The sequence below is a fragment of the Erinaceus europaeus genome, chromosome 5 (genome assembly GCF_950295315.1).
Source record: "Erinaceus europaeus chromosome 5, mEriEur2.1, whole genome shotgun sequence".
Lineage (NCBI taxonomy): Eukaryota > Metazoa > Chordata > Mammalia > Eulipotyphla > Erinaceidae > Erinaceus > Erinaceus europaeus.
Window position 1 is genome coordinate 5330428 of NC_080166.1, and position 22364 is coordinate 5352791.

The window sequence follows — 22364 nt, forward strand, 5'->3', positions numbered from 1 at the left end:
AGAATAAAACTGAACCACTGTATTTCACCAAACACAAAAGTCAATTCCAAGTGGATCAAGGACTTGGATGTTAGACCAGAAATTATCAAATACTTAGAGGAAAATATTGGCAGAATTCTTTCCCATATAAATTTTAAAGACATCTTCAATGAAATGAATCTAATTACCAAGAAGACTAAGGCAAGAAGAAACTATTGGGACTATAAATTAAAAAGCTTCTGCACAGCAAAAGAAACCACTACCCAAACCAAGAGACCCCCTCACGGAATGGAATGGGAGAAGGTCTTTACATGCCATACATCAGACAAGAGGCTAATAGCAAAAATATATAAAGAGCTTGCCAAACTTAACAACAAGAAAACAAATGACTCCATCCAAAAATGGGGAGAGGACATGAACAGAATATTCACCACAGAAAAGATCTGAAAGGCCAAGAAACATATGGAAAAAGGCTCCAAGTCACTGATAGAGAGACGCAAATCAAGACAATGAGATACCATGTTCTGTTCTTTCAGGACAGAAAAGGTAGAGATTCTTTGTGAAATGGCAGAACCAAAGAGTAGAGAAAGTCAAGAGGAAGAAAGTATGTGTCTTTCTACAGCAACAGAGAAGAGGCTATAGATAGAAATAATATTTAATAAGTACTGAAAGTTAGGTTACAGAACTGATGGGCATAAGAGACATAAAAAGGTTCACTAGAGCAAACTTCAAACAATAGTAAATGAAGCCACTTTTTGTGGTTGTTGTTAGATTCAATGGTACCGCACCAAGTGGGAGGCTACTAGGTCAAATCTGTAATGGAAATCCCAAGAAAATGAAATGTAGGTATTTTCAGAACTGCTTTTGGAGGACATATAGTCATGTTAGCTCCCCAAGAACTCAGTGCTAAAATAGTAAGTAACTGCTCATTCAGCAGAGAATTGAGGGCCTACCACAAACACTGGCAAGAAAATCTGCTGATATTAATATGGTTTTGAAGCTTATCTCTACTATAGTATAGGTGAATTAACTTTTTTTAGAGGTTGATGTTTCACTTATTAAAATATGTATATATGGGAGTTGGGCAGTAGCACAGCGAGTTAAGCGCATGTGCTGCGAAGCACAAGGACCAGTGGCGGAAGGACACTGGTTCGAGCCTGGGTCTCAGGGTGAAGCAAGCGGTGAAGCAGGTCTGCAGGTGTCCAACTTTCTTTCCCTCTCTCTGTCTTCCCCTCCTCTCTCCATTTCTCTCTGTCCTATCCAACAATTACGAACGACATCAACAACAACAATAATAATTACAACAATAAAACAAGGGCAACAAAAAGGAATAAATAAATATTCTTAATATATATATATATATATATATATATATATATATATATATATCACTTTTAAAGTCATAAAGACTGGGGCCAGGCACATCTGGTTAAGCACACATATTGCAGTGTGCCAGGACCCGGGTTCAAACCCCCAGTCCCTACCTGCAGGGGCCAAGCTCGTGGTGAAGCAGGGCTGCAGGTGTCTCACTGTCTCTTTTCCCACGTATCCTTCCTCCCATCTCAATTGCTTCTCTGTTTCTATCCAATAATAAAAAAGAAACAAGGAAAGAAAGAAAGAAAGAAAGAGAAAGAGAGAAAGAAAGAAAGGAAAGGAAAGGAAAATAAAAGAGACCTAAGATGTCTATTGAAGAGACTAGAATTAGGTACAATGCCCCAGAGTAAATAAAAAGAGAGAGACCAGATTACTTTACACTCCTAAAATTGTACTTAGTGAGAATAACTAAATGAATGCAAAAATTAAATTCATTATGATCATCCTTCAGTGCCAACATGAGTACAGCCTGGTACTTCTGGAGACTTCTTCTCCATCTATGCTAATTACAAACTAATGTTGCGATCATTGTTATGGGAAAACAGAACACAGGACAAATTACATTTTTTCTTGCTTAGCTTCCGAAAGTTGTGAGACTTTAAAACATCTGCCCTACTACAAATTTAGTAGTAGGGCACCAAAGTAAAAACCCTGGGTGGAGGGTGAGGATAGTTCAGCTTCCTGTGGCAGGGAGGGGGGGATGGGACACAGTCTTTTTGGTGGTGGGAATGGTGTTTATGTACATTAAAAAAAATCTGCCCTTTGAAGAGGCCTTTGTGAGAAGGGAATAGAGTTAGATTCTGGAAAGCAAGTTTTCGGCACATTTTATCAAAGATCAGGTGTGGCTGAAATAGCTTCCCCAGAGCATTCTGGCTAAAATTTAAGAAGAAATGGTTACAAAGAAACCTTGCACTGACATGAAAGACACACGAAGTAAACCAACAGCAAAAGATCTGGCTAGAACTCAATCTGCCCACAATTTTTTTTTAATTTAAGATATTTTGTTTATTTTATTTTAATCAGAGAGACACGGAGAAAAATACACAGAGAAACACCAGAGCACTGCTCAGCTCTGGCTTTTTGCGGTGCTGGGGTGCTGGAAATTAAACCTAGGAACTGGGAACTGGGAACCTCAGGCATGAAAGTCTTTTGCATAACCATTATCACGACTTTTAATAGCACTTTGCAAAAAGAAACATAACTTGTTTTTCTGTGCAGGACTCCTGACTAGGTTTCTGAAAGCATTTGTACTTTTGTTTGTGAGCCTAAATCAAACCCCCTACTCCCAGGTCAGCGAGCTAGTTCAGTGGGGAAGGTTCCTGCTGTGGCAGGTGTACAGTACAAGTTTAATATCCAAAACCCTCTCCCAGGAACTGAGAGCTGATGTGCTATCACCAGATCCAATCCCTGAGATCTTGCAAGTTAATTTTCTGTCCCAAGAGCACCCTGCGGTCTAAATTTTACTACACAGAAAGTATCTAGAGAATCAAAACTGTCAGCTGTTGAAAGACAGGTCAAGTCAATGTCGATGAATGGATTCCAAATACCAGTATGTGCTGGAACCTGCTCAGGGTTCTCCTCATGCTGTTTCCGTATCTGTAGAGAAGGCAGAAACTATTTTTTAAATTGAACCTTGAGATGGAAGGCTTTCTGGCAGGCCTCGCTGTTCTCTTTAGCTGTGCGTTTTTGATGAGAAATTTGTCATCACCTCTGACCAAAAGTGTTAAAATTGCTACTTCCGGTGAAATGGAGAATAAATTTAAATCTTTTTTTTTTTTAGGTCTTCTACTATGACTCAACTTATTTACCATCTAGTGGGACTTTTCTTTTTACTTCCTTTTGGCCATTTAGAACTTTTTCTCATGATCTCATTTTCTGCTATTCAAAGTTTTGCAAGAAGTCAGTGCCATCCGCATAACGTCTCCTCAATTATGCAAAAAATCACAGCAGGTTTGCCCCATTTGTGTAATTATTCTTTTGTGCTGTTATTCTCTTGTTCTAATTAGAAAAGAAAATAAACTGTTTTGACTAGTTGTCAAGCTCCTGCTTTCATTCCTGCATGTGCTCATTCAATTATGCATTTGAAGTCAACACATATCTGTTGAATACCTTGCCTTTATTGTAAGAGAAGATCCAGCAAGCCATTCTTGATTTCCACGTGCCTATGAATACTTGCAGAAAAGGGGGTTGGCGAGGTGCTGTAGAAGGTCAGGTCGTGCTGCTCCGGACACATCTTGCTTGTTCTGGTCAAGTCCCCAGACCCTACCTGCAGGGGAGAAGGAGCTTGATAAGCAGTGAAGCAGTGCTGTGTCTCTCTTCTGTTGCTCTGTGTTTGTATCCAAAATAAATAAATCGCTTTAAATAAAAATAAAATGGATGAAAATCAAAGCTTGTATAATATTACAAATCACTGGGAGTTGGGCAGTAGCGCAGCACGTTAAGTGCACATGGCGCAAAGCGCAAGGACCGGCATAAGGATCTGGGTTCCAGCCCTAGGCTCCCCACCTGCAGGGGAGTCACTTCACAAGCCGTGAGGCAGGTCTGCAGGTGTCTATCTTTCTCTCCCCCTCCTCTCTCCATTTCTCTCTGTCCTATCCAACAATGACATCAATAATAACTACAACAACAATAAAAAGGGCAACAATAAAAAACTTTAATATATATATATAACAAATTAATAACTACAACAACAATAAAAACAAGGGCAACAATAAAAAATCTTTAATATATATATATATAACAAATTACTATAACGTAATCATCAGCAGTCTCTATAAAGAGTCTCTCAAATGAGGTCATTCAACATTTAGTCATCAAATATTATTGAACATATATGAACTTCCAGACATGCTATCTTAGACACTTTTGTCTAATAAGTTTTTTTTTCATTCATTTTTTTCATTTCTTTATTGAGGGATAGTTTACAGTTGACAGTAAAGTACAGTAGTTTGGACACGGGTAACATTTTTCAGTTTTTCACATAACAACCTACCTTCCCCAGATCCTCCTCTGCCATCATACTCCAGGACCTGAACCCTCCCCACCCTACCCCAGAGTCTTTTTTTTTTAATTTCTTTATTGGGGAATTAATGTTTTACATAGTTTGTACATGCATAACATTTCCCAGTTTTCCATATAACAATACAACCCCCACTAGGTCTTCTGTCATCCTTTTTGGATCTGTACTCTCCTCCCCATCCCCCCCACCCCAGAGTCTTTTACTTTGCTGCAATAGGCCACTTTTTTTTTTAATTGTAGAAGATTCTCCTCTATGAAAATGAGATAGTTCTGTTTTTTAAAAATTTATTTAATTCCTTAGTTCAGAAGCCAGACCTTTCACCTTCTGCTCCCCATAATGATCCTGGGTCCATGTTCCCAGAGGGATAAAGAACAGGAGAGCTTCCAATGGAGGGGATGGGACACAGAATTCTGGTGGTGGGACTTGTGTGCAATTGTACCCCTCTTAGGCTATGGTCTTGTTGATCATTATTAAATCAATAAAAAATATTCTTTATTTAGGATAGAGACAGAGAGGAATTGAGAGGAGAGTAGGAAGATAAGATGGAAAGAAAGCACAGTTTCTCAAAACAAACATAATGAAATGGTTCAAGTACTAAGACAAAAATGAAAGGACACAGGTTCAGAGAGTGAAGGGAGAGATCCAATTTTAGAAAAACTGGAATACTCAATGGAGCGAGATCCTTAATCCAGGCTCTGGGAAGTAATCTTGAGGAGGGAGCCAGCAAGCTTAGGCATAGCTGAGTTACAGTCCTGTCTGAGGATTTAGAGTATCCCTTTGACTACTCAGTCCCACTGTCGTAGCAATATTCAGCACAAGGGTCACCTCCTACACCTAATATAAACTCTGCTGAGGGATGAAATGCAGATGTGCTGGTCTCAAGAGACTGGATTTGGCCAGTAGGAGTAGCTCTGCATGGGCCGAGTAAAGTTGTGTAGGCTTTAGAGGGGCAAGTCATTCTTGAGAATTTCTGTTCTCTTCCAAACACAGCCTCTCCTCATTTATTATCTCAGTCTCCTGAATCACAGCTGTGAGAAAGGAACATGTCGACATGAGATAGCAGTGGGACAAGATAATGGGTGTAAAATGACAAAATACAGGAAGCCTCTTCTTGAGTGATTCCCAGGATTGTCAAAGAAAAACAGGGAGGGGTGGTGAGTAAATAGAACTGTTGTTTCCCAGCTGTGAAATACTGGTAACTCTGCCCAAGGAAGGATTCTGGTGCGGCACAAAGCATTTTCAGTGAACTAAATGGTGGAGTTGGAGAGGGGATTAAAGCAATGAGAGCTTGAAGTGATGTGCTTTAGGTTAACAATTAGCTGGGAGGTGGCATAATTATAATATTTACTTTAAGAAAAATAAAGGTTTAAAAACAGAATATTAAGGCTTTGTTTAACATCCAAAGTATTTTATGCAAAATTACTGACTGATCTCCAGAGAATATCAAATTATAAAGTTTAATTCCTTTGACAACACTGAAGAATGATCTTTGCTTATTTCAAGAGGAAGTAGAACAAAATAATTCTCAAACTAATAAAGCAGAAATGTTCACAACAAGACCTGTTGATAAGATTAGACACCTGTCGGGGATATCAAACTCCCTCATTTTTTGTTTATTTTCCTGATTGGGGGGAAACCTCCAAACACTTCTCATTCCTTCTCAAAAGCAATGAGAAAAGTGGATACGAAATAATTAATTTATAGACTGTCTGACAAAGAAGTAAATTGTAAGTAAACCTTTTTTAGCTGTTTCCAAAGGATAAGATTCATACGTAATTCCTTTTCAACTTCTCTTTCCTTTTCAGTTGTTCTGCTGTGAATTTCTGTTGGTTTTGTTAATTCATGATTTTTACATTAGAGAACAATATAATTCTTTCTACAGTAATTCACATTCATTGTTCTCTCAACTTCTTGTAGTTCAGGTTTAAACTTTCTCCCTCTCTCTCTCTCTCTCTCTCATCTAGTTGGACAAGACAGAGAGGGAAGGGGAGATAGAGAGGGAAGCAGAGAGACACCTGAAGCCTTGCCTCACCTCTTTTGAAACCTCCCCCCTGCAGGTGGGGAGCAAGGGCTCGAACCTGGGCCTTTGTGCGTGGTTAATAAGTGCTCTCCAGTACATGTGCCACAGCCTGGTCCCTAGATGATTCGTCTCTAGTGGACATTTCTCTCAAATATTCGAGGAGAATTTTCTTTTATTCCTCAAGTTATTTTTCTGGCTTTTGTTCTTAAGACTCGGCATTTCGTTAGAAACATTAATTCAAGTAATACTGAGGATGCAAACACACTATGCTCATACTGGTCAGAATGATGGGAAGAAAGTCTCCTTGTACCTTACATAAAAAGCCCTTTTTACATTCCTATTTAGAATAATAATATCCCTTAAGGTGAATAAGTCATGAATTTTCACATTTATCAAGTTACCATAATGTGATGGTCTATATCCTCAAGTATGAGACTTCATTTTTCTTTTTATTTATTTATTTTTTATTTAAGAAAGGATTAATTAACAAAACCATAGGGTAGGAGGGGTACAATTCCATACAATTCCCACCACCCAATCTCCATATCCCACCCCCTCCCCTGATAGCTTTCCCATTCTCTATTCCTCTGGGAGCATGGACCCAGGGTCGTTGAGGGTTGCAGAAGGTAGAAGGTCTGGCTTCTATAATTGCTTCCTCGCTTAACATGGGCATTGACTGATCGGTCCATACTCCCAGTCTGCCTCTCTCTTTCCCTAGTAGGGTGGGTCTCTGGGGAAGCTGAGCTCCAGGACACATTGGTGGGGTCTTCAATCCAGGGAAGCCTGGCTAGTATCCTGATGGCATCTGGACCCTGGTGACTGAAAAGAGAGTTAACATACAAAGCCAAACAAATTGTTGAGCAATCATGGACCCAAAGCTTGGAATATTGGAGAGGAAGTGTTAGGGAGAGTACTCACTGCAAACTCTAGCGTACTTCTGCTTTCTTACTTTGGTGCCATACTCCAAACTCAGTCAATTTCTGCTTTGCGTTTCTACTTTTTTTTTTTTTTTACATGCATAACATTCCCCAGATTCCCATTTTACAATACAACCCCCACTATTTCATTCATCATTTTTCATGGAACTGTATTCTCCCCACCCACCCACCCACCCCAGAGTCTTTTACTTTGGTGTAATACTCCAATTCCATTTCAGGTTCGACTTGTGTTTTCTTTTCTAATCTTGTTTTTCAACTTTGGCCTGAGAGTGAGATCATCCCGTATTCATCCTTCTGTTTCTGACTTATTTCACTCAACATGATTTTTTCAAGGTCCATCCAAGATCAACTTCATTTTTCTTTGGGCAGATATTCACCCCTTTTTTTTAAAAAAGTCCAAGTCCATGCATTTATGAAGAAGAAATTGAAAGCAAGGTGTTTAATCAAATGCCTTAATTTATGCAAACAATCTCCCCACACTGCCGTCATATAACATGTCATAATGGGAAAACAGAAAGGCTGAAACTGAGTCTCAGTACAAACAGTCTTGTAAAGATTTTATTATTAAGCTAGTGACATGTTTCTCAATTTTCTTGCCGTGATGGTAAGAAAAGATCTTGTCTGGTTCTAACTTGAAATGTGAAGACTTTTCATACCAAATTTTCTTTATACATTTCTTTATAAATAGCAATCTTAAGCCTTCTGCAAGTTTTGAGAAAATAAAGAAAAGGCATGAAAACACCTTTACGTATTTTCTTCCCTTACCTTTTTACTAAATAAATTAGACTGATAAAATTACATGTTGACTCATAACAAAGGACTTAAAAAGTTGTTTTTAACTTCAGGCTTAAAGGTTTGGAACTTGACTGCTATTTTAGGTCTCAGAGATTCCTGTTAAGGAAAAGCATTCTCTATGTGGATAGCTAAAGTGGAAATATAAAAATGATTAGTGGTGGAAAGGTAACAGACCACAACAGATCATTTCCTAAACAAATTTCTTCTGAGTTTGCCAGTATATTTTTAGAACTGATTCCTTGGTTTATAGTCTCATAAAAAGTTCCGTGCTTTATCTTCCTAAGTCCTGCATAAAATGTCTACCACAATTCTTCAAGTTGTGAAAATACCGGAGGTTGGGTGGAGGTTCACCTGGTCAAGTGCACTTAGCAGCAAGCACAAAAGCCACCATCCGGGTGGTGGCGCGCTTCACAAGCAGTGAAGCAAGTCTGCAGTTGTCTCTGTGCCTCTCTCCCTCTCTATCTCCCCTTCCCTCTCAAGTTCTCTCTTGTCCTATCAAGTATAATAGAAAGGAGGGAGGGGGGAAGCTTGCTGAGAGGAGTAGATTTGTATTGCTGGCACGAAGCCCCAGAGATAACCCTGGTGGCAATTAAAAAAAAAAGTGAAAATATTCATAATCTATTTTTAATAGTTTTTTCCTTCCTTTTAAATAAAGACTGAGAGGCAGAGCTAGAGGGAAAGAAATAGCAAGAGCAATAAATAGTGCTAATGTTTCCTTCAATGCAGTGGGGACCAGGCTCAAACCTGGGGCATCTACATGGAAAAGCAATGCTTTATCCAAGTGAGTGACTTTCCCAGCACTGCTTCTATAGATGCTTTTGACTAGCAAATATGTTGGTAAAATTTAGGCAGAAAACAGCCCAGTTAAGTTTTTTAAATAAATATTTTTATTTATTTATGACTGGATAGAGACAGAGATTATTGAGAGGGGAGGGGAGATAGCAAGGGAAAGAGACAGGGAGACACCTGGTCTCATCTGAAATCGTTCTCATCCCCAAAAGCGACAGGATTCCCTACAAGTTGACGTCATATCCGTGTGGAGAGATGAGCTGAAGTAGTTGCTCTAAATTAACACATTAAGGTGCATTCAGTATTATTTTGAGAATGTCTCTTGAAACTTTGTATTCCGCTTTTCCATTATTATAACTGTTATTACTACTACTACCACTTCTGCTACTTGGTGAACCATAGATGAAGGTAGACTTTCTCATGGTCCTAAGGAACCAATAGTTTGGGCTCAAAAAATAGATTCAGAAATACCAAAAAAAAAAAAAAAAAAAAAAGTCAAACATTAAGAGTTATAAGAAACTAACTCCCTAAATGATTCCATTTGGGGGGGGTTGTTTTAATATTTGAATAGTCATAGATTAATAGGTAGCAAAGATAGAATCCATGATACTCACCCATTTTTCCATTGAGTTCCATCTTACGTAAATATGATATCAAAACAGGAAATCAGTATTGCAACAAAGTGTATTTTGTCATGCGCATAGATTCATATAGACCCTCTAGAAATATATAAATACAACTAGTCAATCTCCACAAAAATCAGCCTTTAAAATTAGGTATACGTTTCTTTCCCATCACTCCTAGAAACCATTTGTTGCATCTGTAATATATCGAGTGCTATTAAAGAAAATTATATGTGACTCTCTATATTTTGTCACTCCAAGAAGGTTCTCGAGCTCCAACCATCAGTTGCTTGCATGGAGCTAAACCATGCTTATTTCAACTGTTGAGCGCTATTCTACTATACAGATGAGCTCAGTTGGTAACCAGCCATTCTAGCATATTTTGTTCATTTCCCACTTTTTGTTATTACAAATAAATATCTATGAATAATCATGTGCAAGTTGTCATGCAGGTATGTTTTCATTTTTACAAATCAAATGACCAAGAATGTGATTACTGAATCTTAGGACAAATGCATATATTTTTTTTTATTCTTTTTTTTTTTTTTTTTTTTGTCTCCAGGGTTATCACTGGGTCTCAGTGCTAGTACAAGTCCACTGCTCCTGGAGGCCATTTTTCCCCCTTATCCAATGTTTTATTTTAATTGTTGGGAGAAATTTAGAGGGAAGGGAAAGATAGAGAAGGAGAAAGAGAGACAACTGCAGCCCTACTTCATTGCTTGTTATGTGACCCCTGCAGATGGAGAGTGGGGGCTAGAACCAGGATCCTTAGATCTGGCATTTGAATGCATTACTCTAGGAAATAGAGTCCCTACAGTTTTTTTAAAAAATATTTTTATTGGGAGGATCAATGGTCTACAGTAAATACAGTTCTTGATACATGTGTAAAAATTCTCAGTTTTCTGCAAAAAACTCTTAGCCCCAGCCTAGGTCCCCTCCACCGTCAGCACCAGGAACTAAGAGTCCCCTCTCTCCACCTTCAGAGTTCTGTACTTTGGTGGATACACCAAACTCAGTCCAAATTCTACTTTGTGTTTCCCTCATGTTTTGTTTTCTCAATTTCTGTCCATGGGTGATATCATCCTTTATTCATCTTTCTCTTCCTGGCTTATCTCACTTAACATGAGTTCTTCAAACTCCAAGATTAGATGAAAAAGGTGAATTCATCATCCTTTTTTTTTAAATCTAATTTTCTTGATTTATAACAAAGAAACATTGACTAAACCATAGGATAAGAGGTGTACCACTCCACACAATTCCCACCACCATATCCCATACATCCCCCTTTCCTATTTTTTATCCCTCTGGGAGTATGAACCCAAGGTCACTGTGGGATGCAGAAGGTGGAGAGTCTGGCTTCTGTAATTGCTTCCCCACTGAACACGGGAGTTGACAGGTTGATCCATACTCCTAGCCTGCCTCTCTCTTTCCCTAGTGGGGTGAGATTCTGGGGAATTGGAGTTCTAGGACACATTGGTGGGGTCGTCTGTCCAGAGGAGTCTGGATGGCATCATGCTAGCATCTGGAACCTGGAGGTTGAAAAGAGAGTTAACATATAAAGCCAAACAAATTGTTGAACAATCATGAACATAAAAGCTGGAGTAGTGCAGATGAAGAGTTGGGGGGGTCCTCTATTTTGTATATATCAAGTAGGCATATTTTAGTTATATTCCAAAGGACCTGTGGCTATATTAGTTTTTCTTTTTCTTTTTCTTTTTTCCCCTGAGCCTGAAATCTGATATGCAGGTGGATCCAAGTTATTGTCTGGGAAGATGATGTCATGGCTGAATCATTAAGAATGATGAATTCTAATTTATGGATACATGTGAACATATGCTCTATCTCACGGGACCTGGTCTACATATAGGTTTTGGAACTTTGTTAGAAAGTGAACCTCCTGGAATGGAATTAGAGAATACTCTAAAAGTAAAGGTCTCACCTGAGTAATGAGGCTGAAGGGTTGATACTTCATGCCTGATGTCTCGGGACACAGTCTGAAGTGAAGCATGCTGAGGTGGTACTCCTTGCCTTGCTTAGGTTGGGTTAGATGCAATATAATTTGGTATGAATTGAGAGAAGCATGCAGGAAAGTGAGCCCCACCCTAGAGGTTCCAGAACTGAGGTAAATATAGGCTCTGTAGAGGAAGTGGGAGGTTCCTGCTGTCTTAGAAATTAAGAAGACAGTAGATGGTTATTGCTATAGTCACATTATTTGGCAATTGGGTTAACTTTGAAATATGCCTTTGTAAGGATTTACTGTATCATACACAACATCACCATCATTTATGTCCTTTGACATTGTTTGTATATAGCTGTGCTCCCGGTTGCTTCTGTTCTCCCTGGTCTAAGATTTAAGAGAGTCAACATATCAAAGACTCAGCCTATGTATTAAAATGTCTGTGCTTTACAAAGTTTGAGACATTCAATCAATTTTCCCTCTCATATTAATAGTGATTTATATGACTACAAATTAATAGAAATGTACATAAACACCATTCCCACCACAAAAAGACTGTGTCCCACCCCCAACCCCCGAAACCGAACATCTACCCTCATCCTCCACCCAGGGTTTTTACTTTGGTGCCCTACTCCAAATTTAGTTAAATCCTATTTTTAGTTTCTCTTTCTGTTACTGCATACATATTAGCCAGGTTCGATCCCCAGACATACCACATGGGAGTACTACAGCACTTTTGTAAGCTTGGGAGCTGTGTGGCAACTCTTTCTCAGTTTGTTGTTGTTGTTCTTTGTTCTCTGTTTCTGTCTCTCATTCCTCAGAAAAATTCAACCCATATTGGTGGAATTGCATATGTCCAAGATCCCAACAATAGCAAAAACATTTTTAAGGTATATACTAAGCAATAAACGTAGGACAGTTTTTCAGAATTCAGAGAAATGTAAGACGCTGTTGACCAGACATCCAACAACCACTAATATGCAGGGAGAAGTAAATAAAAGAACATAATAACTGCCATAAAAGGGAGAGGAGCAGGAATCAGGCGGTAGCGCAGTGGGTTAAGCGCACGTGGCACAAAGTGCAAGGACCGGCATAAGGATCCAGGTTCGAGCCCCCGGCTCCCCACCTGCAGGGGAGTCGCTTCACAGGCAGTGAAGCAGGTCTGCAGGTGTCTCTCTTTCTCTCCCCCTCTCTGTCTTCCCTTCCTCTCTCCATTTCTCTCTGTCCTATCCAACAACAACAACATCAATAACAACAATAATAACTACAACAACAATGACAAACAACAAGGGCAACAAAAGGGAAAATAAATAAATGTAAATTTTTTTTTAAAAAAGATAGAGGACCAACAGACGCTGAGAAGGGAGAGAGAGAAATTCATCAGTTTCAGCAAAAAGAAAATAAATAAAAATAAACTTGGCAGAACTGAGATAATTATAGAGCACTTATTAGCACAACTAACAGATCATACTAAATGGAGAAAGGAAAGCCTCTCACACTAAACCAAACAAGATCTCCAAGTGGATCAACCAGATCAGTCCAGCAGACACCCCCAATTAAATGTCCTTTAATTTTGTTCAGAGAGTTGTAGTGACTTTGTTCAAGGATGTGTGTGTGTGTGTGTGTGTGTGTGTGTGTGTGTGTGTGTGTGTGTGAGCACACGCGCGCACTAGCATTTAGAATCAATTTTACTTATCAGATGCTATTTATAATGTGTTTATTTTTCATCACTCATGTCTCAGAATCTTATAAACGAAATATTGAGATTTTGGCCCTGTGACCTTCTGGTAACTTTACTTTCTGTTCTGGCAACACGGCGCATTGAAAACATTAGTCTCATTCATGTAAGTGGCACCTTCTGATGCCAAGACTTCCATTAGGTCAAGATTAATGTAAGTAATGAGTATTCTGTGCCTGTGTTTTGTCCCCTAGCCCAGATAGATCATCCTTTTTGCTCCCCCTTTGTGATCTGTCATTATGACACAGTCACATTTGAGATAATGCGATGTAGAGCCAAGTTTAGAAAGTCTGTCAGTGGTTTGATGCTCCGTTCTCTCTTCCACATCTCCTTATCAGTCCCCACCCTCAGGATGGCATTTATGCCTATGATTTCTGACTACTTTTCAGAATCCTCCTTGAATAACTTCCCATGGATACAAGTTGTTTGCTTTGACCTGAGTTTACCTGGCTTCCTGTTGAATCTCAAATCCTTCCTGTCTTGTCGTTAGACACACTAATGAGAAGAGCAGTTACTATTTCCTCCCAAAGTAAGTCTGACTAACTGGAAAGTTTGCAAGATTAATTGCAAAGAATTAATTGCAGAAGTACTTGTCCTAAAAATGATGAAGATTTGGCAACATTAACTTACATTCTACTGAGTTAAACTGAATTAAGAGGTCAAAGCTACTCTGTCCAGTCCTCTGCTTTTAGTCCATCCTTTTAGCACCCTGTGGGCATAAAATTTCTGTCTTAATGTAAGAGAGGAGGAATAAATATAGAGAGAAGCAGATCGCCATTCATACACATACAATGTTGAGTATCCAACCTAGGATCCAATGCCTGAGAGTTTAACATTTAATTCACCATGCCACCTCCTGGACCACAAGCACCTCCTTAAAAGTAAATGAATCAAGGGCCAGGTGGTGACACACCCGTTTGAGCGCACATGTTACAATGCGCAAGGACCCTGGCTTGAGCCTCAGGTCCCCACCTGCAGGGGAAAAGCTTTGCTGTGGTGAAGCAGTGCTGCAGGTGTCTCTCTGTCTCTCTCCCTCTCTGTCTTGCCTTTCCCTCTCAGTTTCTGGCTGCCTTTATCCAATAAAGATTAAAAAAAAAAAAGTGAATCATCAAGCCGTGGTGGCAGCTTACAGGTGAAGGTCTCCGCTCCGTCATTTGCACAACATGACTTCTAGCCTTCCCCATGCTACATGGGGGAAGAATCTTCAAAGCTGTGCCTCTCCCCCTCTCTCTGTCTCTGACTCTATATGAAATTCAACCTGGAAAAGTGAAGCCTGGTGACAAAAAATAAAGAAGTTAATAAACTGGACAGAAATTGCGTATTTCTCAACTCACAATTTGATCTGATTGGAAAAAGAGTAAGAGTTTTATGAAAATGACAAGTATGAAAATGTATATAAAGTCTTATAATCTAGTTTTTCAAACACATAACTCATTCCTAATTTTTTTTAAATAAAGATGGTGGCTTTTTAAAATTTTTATTTATTTATTCCCTTTTGTTGCCCTTGTTTTATTGTTGTTGTTGTTGTTGATGGTGATGTCATCATTGCTGGGCAGGACAGAGAGAAATGGAGAGAGGAGGGGAAGACAGAGAGGAGGAGAGAAAGACAGACACCTGCAGACCTGCTTCACCGCCTGTGAAGCGACTCCCCTGCAGGTGGGGAGCAGGGGCTGGAACAGGGCTCCTTACTCCGGCCCTTGAGCTTTGCACCATGTGCGCTCAACCCGCTGTGCTACCACCCAATAATTTTACTATTCCTAAAATTAAATATGCAGCCTGGGGGGTCAGGCAGTGGCACACCTGGTTAAGCGCACACATTATAGTGCACAAGGACCCAGGGGCAAGCTGCTGGTCCCCACCTGCAAGGGGACAGCTTCACGCTGCTAGTGGTGAAGCTGGGCTTACAGCAGTCTTTCTGGATTTCTTCTTCTGACATAGTATCTGCTTTTTTTTTTTAACAATTTTTATTATCTTTATTTATTTATTTTATAGAGACAGCCAGAAATCAAGAGGGAAGGAAGGGTAGAGAGGAAGAGAGACAGAGAGACACCTGCAGCACTGCTTCACCACTGGAAAAGCTTTCCTCCTGCAGCTGGGGACTGGGGACTCGAACCTGGGTCCCTGCATTGTACCATGTGCGCTCCACCAGGTGTGCCATAGTATTTTCATAAAGGAACCCCACTGACTTTTGTATGTTAATTTTGTGGCCTGACACATTAGTATATTGCCTGATATGGAACTTCTTTTAAGTGGGTAAATCCACAGTAAAATGACATAAATCCAATAATTATCATGAAGCAAGATATTTTCTTAAGAATTAAGTCTTATCATTTAATCAAGTCCCTATCACTTTCATTTTTATTTTTTTCCACATACCTAAAATGCTGTGTGAACTGAGATGCAATAAAAGATGGTGAGATATTTTGAAACGTACAAGATATACCTTGTGCAATTACCTAATTAACAAATGTTTCATTGCTCTATGTCAATTACAGCTTAGTGCCCATGGTATTGACACAGCATAACCATGGATGATAGTTAATTGATTTATTTGGCTATGTTAAAGTGCCACTCGACTTGAAAATGTCAAATGTCCTACTATTTCACTGAGAGGTTCTTATAAATACCACCAGGCTCTTACGTAGAATAGAAGGCCTCAGCATACAATCCGAAGAAAACAAGAACACAGTGGATATTTTTACGGGCATTAGATTCTTAAAAACTTAAGAGTAGGGAGGGGAAAAATCATGGTGGCTGTAAATAAACTAAACTAAACTATCCTTATGCTGTACATGTTGTGAAAGGTCTCCTATGGTTTTACACGTATATTATGTTGATTGGTCTAATTTTAGAGTGGAAAACAGAATAATGAAGAGTCACTCATTTCAAATTTCCTTCAGTCCACTAAAGGCAAAAGCACATTAAAGAACTGAGCTTCTCAACACTAAAATTAAATGATCGAGAACCTGAAAATGCATACTCAAGTCTTGCCAAACTGCTAGGTCTCTGACCAAATTTCTTAATGCCATCATTTTTATTAGATCAGTTAAATTAACTGTTCAGAATTGCTGGTGAACATTCAACTTCTCTCTTAGGAATACATGAAAATAAGTTTTCTTAGCATTATTTTCAGACACAATCCATTAACAATTTTTGTAACATTATAGGGCCTTCTCTTCAGGCTAAAATATCAGGAGATCAGGCTCAGAGATTATACTTATTTTCGTTTGGAAATTGAGAAGATATAACCATTAAAAAGTTCCCATCTGAGAGTTGGGCGGTGGCGCAGCGGGTTAAGCGCACGTGGCACAAAGCGCAAGGACCTTCGTAAGGATCCCGGTTTGAGGCCCTGGCTTTCCACCTGCAGGGGAGTCGCTTCCTAGGCGGTGAAGCAGGTCTGCAGGTGTCTGTCTTTCTCTCCCCGTCTCTGTCTTCCCCTCCTCTCTCCACTTCTCTCTGTCCTATCCAACAACAACAACATCAAAACAACAATAATAATAACTATAACAATAAAGCAACAAGGGCAACAAAAGGGGATAAATAAGTACTTTAAAAATTCCCATCTTTCTGATATTATTCAGGAATTACTTATATTTTAGTGTGGGTTTTTATCAGTCTGTGTGCATAATTTCACACTGACTTAATGTTCCCTAGGGATTTATTTGTGCCAAGCTGCCTGCATAGATATAAATTATATATTGCATCCTGATAAAAGATTGATGATTACTCAAACTATTTTGTCTGAACAGAGCAGAATGCGCCTCCTGGCTTCCCATTTCTGTTCATCTGTTGGCCTGAGAGGGAAGACTAGGTCCTCCTCTGCCATCATGATCCAGGACCGGAACCCCCACCCCCATCCCAGTCTTTTACTTTGGTGCAATACACCAACTCCAGTCCAAGCAGAACATATTTTCCAATTGAGAAGCTATTGGAATAAAGTGTTAACTTTATCTGTAGACACTGTAGAAATGGTCTCTACAATAAGTCTAACCAATATCCTTCAAGATACGTTGTTTCAATTTTTTTTTCCTTTATAAGAATTTTATAGATTTTTCTCTATTAGCAACTTTCAAATGTACATTGTGGCATTAAATACAGTGATCGGGTTGCTTATTGTACCCCATTATTGATTAGATAAGTCTATACCATTAACAACTCCCCTGCCCCTTTTAGAAATTTATCCCACCTCCGTACTCTGCCTTTGACATCCACTAATCTATTCTCAGTATGTATCACCTTGATATTTTTGTTGTTGATGTTTGTTTCCATTTAACATAGAAGTGAGATCATTACTGGATCATATGGAAGGCCCATGTCTAGCCTTCTGAGAGTTTTCCAGACTGCTCTCCACAGAGGCTGTACCAATTTACATTCCCACCAGCAATGGAAAAGGGTTCCTCTGTTCCCACAGCCTCTCCAGCATTTGTTGCTGCTGTCCTTTTTGATGTATGCCATTCTTACAGGGGTGAGGTGGTATCTTAGTGTTGTCTTAATTTGCATTTCTCTGACTATCAGTGACCTAGAGCAGTTTTTCATATGTTTGTTAGCCTTTTGGATCTCCTCTCTAGTGAATGTTTTGTTCATATCCTCTGCCCATTTTTGGATGAGGTCATTTGCTTTTTTGGTGCTAAGTTTGCTGAGCTCTTTATATATTTTGGTGATTAGTTTCTTGTCTGATGTAAGGCATGTGAAGATCTTCTCCCATTCTGTGAGGGGTCTCTCTGTTTGTGTGATAGTTTCTTTGGATGTGCAGAAGCTTTTCAATTTGATGTAGTCCCATTGGTTTGTTTCTGCTTTAGTCTTCCTTGCAATTGGGTTTGATTCATCAAAGATGTCCTTGAGGTATAGGTGGGAAAGTGTTTTACCAATGTTTTCCTCTAAGTATTTGATTGTTTCTGGTCTGACATCTAGGTCTTTGATCCATTTGGAGTTGATTTTTGTTTCTGGTGAGATAAAGTGGTTCAATTTCATTCTTCTGTATGATCAAGTAATTCCTCTCCTGGGGTTATACCCCAAGGACTCCATAACACCCAGCCAAAAAGAGGTGTGTACTCCTATGTTCATAGCAGCACAATTCATAATAGCTAAAACCTGGAAGCAACACAGGTGCCCAACAACAGATGAGTGGCTGAGAAAGCTGTGGTATATATACACAATGGAATACTATGCAGCTATCAAGAACAATGAACCCACCTTCTCTGATCCATCTTGGACAGAGCTAGAAGGAATTATGTTAAGTGAACTAAGTCAGAAAGATAAAGATGAGTATGGGATGATCCCACTCATCAACAGAAGCTGACTTAGAAGATCTGAAAGGGAAACTAAAAGCAGGACCTGACCAAATTGTAAGTAGGGCACCAAAGTAAAAACCCTGTGGTGAGGGGTAGACATGCAGCTTCCTGGGCCAGTGGGGGGTGGGAGTGGGTGGGAGGGATGGGTCACATTCTTTTGGTGGTGGGAATGGTGTTGATGTACACTCCTAGCAAAATGTAGACATATAAATCATTAGTTAATTAATATGAGAGGGGGAAAATCAATTGTATGTCTCAAAGTATCTCAAAACACAAACTGAATCTTTTTAATATATAGGTTGTGTATTTGATATGCAGATTCTCAAAAGCCTACACCAAGTAGATTAGAAACATCCAATAGCATAGCTATATACAAGATACTGGATACTGTACAGCAAACCCTAACAAAAGGACTTTTCAAAGTTAACCCAATTACCAAATAATGTGATGATAACATTAACTATCGATTGTCTTTTTGAACCCTAAGACAGCAGGAACCTCACATCTCCACTATAGAGCCTCTAATTCCCCCAGTCCTGGAACCCTTGGATAGGGCCCACTTTCCCGTATGCGTCTCCCAATACATATCAAATAATATTGCATCCGCCGATCACAACCTAACCAACGCAACGATTGCCACCTCAACATGCTTCACTTCAGACTGTGTCCAGAGACTTCACGTGAGGAATGACAACCCTTCAGCTTCATTATTCAGGTGAGACCTTTCCTTTTATAGTACACTCTAATTTCATCTCAGGTGGTTCACTTTCTAACAAAGTCTCATAACCTAGATAAACACCAGTTTCTGTGAGAGAGAGCATATGTTCACACGTATCCGTAAACTACTGCAAAATATATACCTGAAAGCAGAAGTACACTAGAGTTTGCAGTGAGTACCTCCCTAACACTTCCTCTCCACTATTCCAAGCTTTGGGTCCATGATTGCTCAACAATTTGTTTGGCTTCGTATGTTAACTCTCTTTTCAATCACCAGGTTCCAGATGCCACCAGGATGCTGGCCAGGCTTCCCTGGATTGAAGACCCCACCAATGTGTCCTGGAGCTGCGCTTCCCCAGAGACCCACCCTACTAGGGAAAGAGAGAGGCAGACTGGGAGTATGGACCGACCAGTCAACGTCCATGTTCAGTGGGGAAGCAATTACAGAAGCCAGACCTTCCACCTTCTGCATCCCACAATGACCCTGGGTCCATGCTCCCAGAGGGATAGAGAATGGGAAAGCTATCAGGGGAGGGGGTGGGATATGGAGATTGGGTGGTGGGAATTGTGTGGAGTTGTACCCCTCCTACCTTATGGTTTTGTTAATTAATCCTTTCTTAAATAAAAAATTAAAAATAAAAAAAATTTTTAAAAAAAGTGAGATCATGGGGTGTTGGCCAGTGGCGCAGCGGGTTAAGCACACGTGGCACAAAGCGCAAGGACCAGCTTAAGGATCCGGGTTGGAGCCCCCGGCTCCCCACCTGCCGGGAAGTCGCTTCACAGGTGGTGAAGCAGGTCTGCAGGTGTCTGTCTTTCTCTCCCCCTCTCTGTCTTCCCCTCTTCTCTCCATTTCTCTATGTCTCCTATCCAACAATGAACAACATCAACAATGGCAATAATAATAACCACAATGAGGCTACAACAACAAGGGCAACAAAAGGGGGAAAAAATGGCCTCCAGGGGCGGTGGGTTCATGGTGCAGGCACCGAGCCCAGCAGTGACCCTGGAGGGTAAAAAACAAAAAAAAAGTGAGATGATGGTATTTGTCTCCCTCTATCCATCTTACTTAGCACAGCACCTTGTTACTAAGTACCAAATTTTTCTTCCTATACCTGAATGATGTTCCACTTAACACATTGGCCTTTTTCATCAGCACTCCTTTAATTTATCTTAATATTTTGACTATAAATAAGGGCATATGTTCTAAAGAATTATCTTCTCCAAATTCCTTATTTGCTTTCTTATCTTTGTAGAAACCTCTTTTGATGTGTATGGTCTTTATTTCATTTTGAGTTAATTATGGTTTATGATTTCAATTGATAATCTACTTTTATTTTCCTACATGTGACTGTCCTGTTTTCACAGCACCATTTGCTGAAGAGACTCTCTTACCCATTGGATGAGTCAGACTCCTATGTTCTATATTAGGTGTGCATACATGAGTAGGCTTATTTCTGGGCTCTCTATTCTGTTCCTTTAATATGTGTCCATTTTTTTTTTAGTATCACACGATTCTAATTACTATGCTTTGTACTATCAACTGAAGGTGGGAAGTGTGCTGGGACCAAGCCTCAAGAAAAGTCCAGTGGCGTTTTAAATAAGTAAATAAATTAAAAAAATCTTGTGGTCCGGGAGGTAGCGCTGTGGCTAAGGCACTAGACTCGCAAGCATGAGGTCCTGAGTTCAATCCCCGGCAGCACATGTGCCAGAGTGATGTCTGGTTCTTTCTCTCCTCCTATCTTCCTCATTAATAAACAATTAAAATCTTTTAAAAATAAGTAAATAAAATCTTTAAAGCCTTAGACCTATTATTGTACAAATATAATCTCTGAATCCATTTTTTGATCAGTTTGTCATCCCATACAGAGTAAGTTTCATATGACACAAGAATAATTTGTATTTTCTTGGCAAATATGCTTATCGGGGGGCCCAAGTGAAGAAGGTAAGAGCACAGTGCTACCTCAGAAATAGAACTAATTTCATAGAATTCTGTTAAGTAGGTATTGGTTCTGCATATATTTGGGTGGGGGGTGACACTACTCTGTTTGCAGACTGAGCACAGGAGATGTGGCCTGTTTTCACCAAGCAGAATGATTCAGCCTTGAATGAAAATGCTGAACAGGAACACATGTTGTCAACGGAAGCTGTTCAATCTTATTCTCCAGAAATATTATAAACCTGTTTTTCTTACTCTTTTAAAATAGAGTAAACTTATTTGATTGGACAGAGAGAAATGAGAAATTGATAGATACCAGCAGCGCTGCTTCTCCACAGGGTAAGACTAAGATTAGTCAGGGCACAGGCTATGTAGAACAGAGGTAAGGGACAGGTGAAGTCAGAGAGGCTTCACGTTCTTTTATTTAAGTAAATGAAGAGTGACTCAATGTTTCTGGTTCTGGAAACAATATAATTGAAGCTGGACTTCAGTAATTTTTATTATGATGGTTATACAGTACCAATAAAACCTTTTCAGTATCCCATCTAATTAACATTCACAAGAACATTTAAGAAATTGCCATAATTAAATATTCAAGAAGGTCAATTATTATCTTCAAAATAGTCTTCCAAGCAATATTAAGGAGTTCAGATATTCAAATAGGGTCACTAACATCTAAGCGTATGAGGCCAATAAAGAATGGTGATAGTCACAGCTATCCTTGAACCTATTTTATACTTGGTAGTATTTCAGTTGATTTTCCAATGTAGTTTTAAAATCACGATCAAGTTTTTCTTATAAAAGGAGAGTCCAGTTATTCAGAGAAAACAAAAGTCCTATGCTAATAAGAAAATGAGGAGTTAATATAGAACACTTTGAGGCTGAAAGAACATAACGGTAGTATTGTTTTGTAATGACGCTTTGATCTGTCATTCAACATTTGTACTAAGCATACACTGTTTTTAAATATAGACCCATAAAATGCAACCTCACAGGAATAAGAACTATAAAAGCCATAACAGAGAATGAAATTCATGTGGAGTACTGTTATGATGCATAAATTCAACCCCAGAATATATATTGAGCTGACAGTGCCGTTGTGTTTGTGAATCCAAATAAGGTATAAAAAGTAACCAGACAAGTGACTTCAGTCTGCATATTCACATTTAAAAAAAAAAAAAACATTTT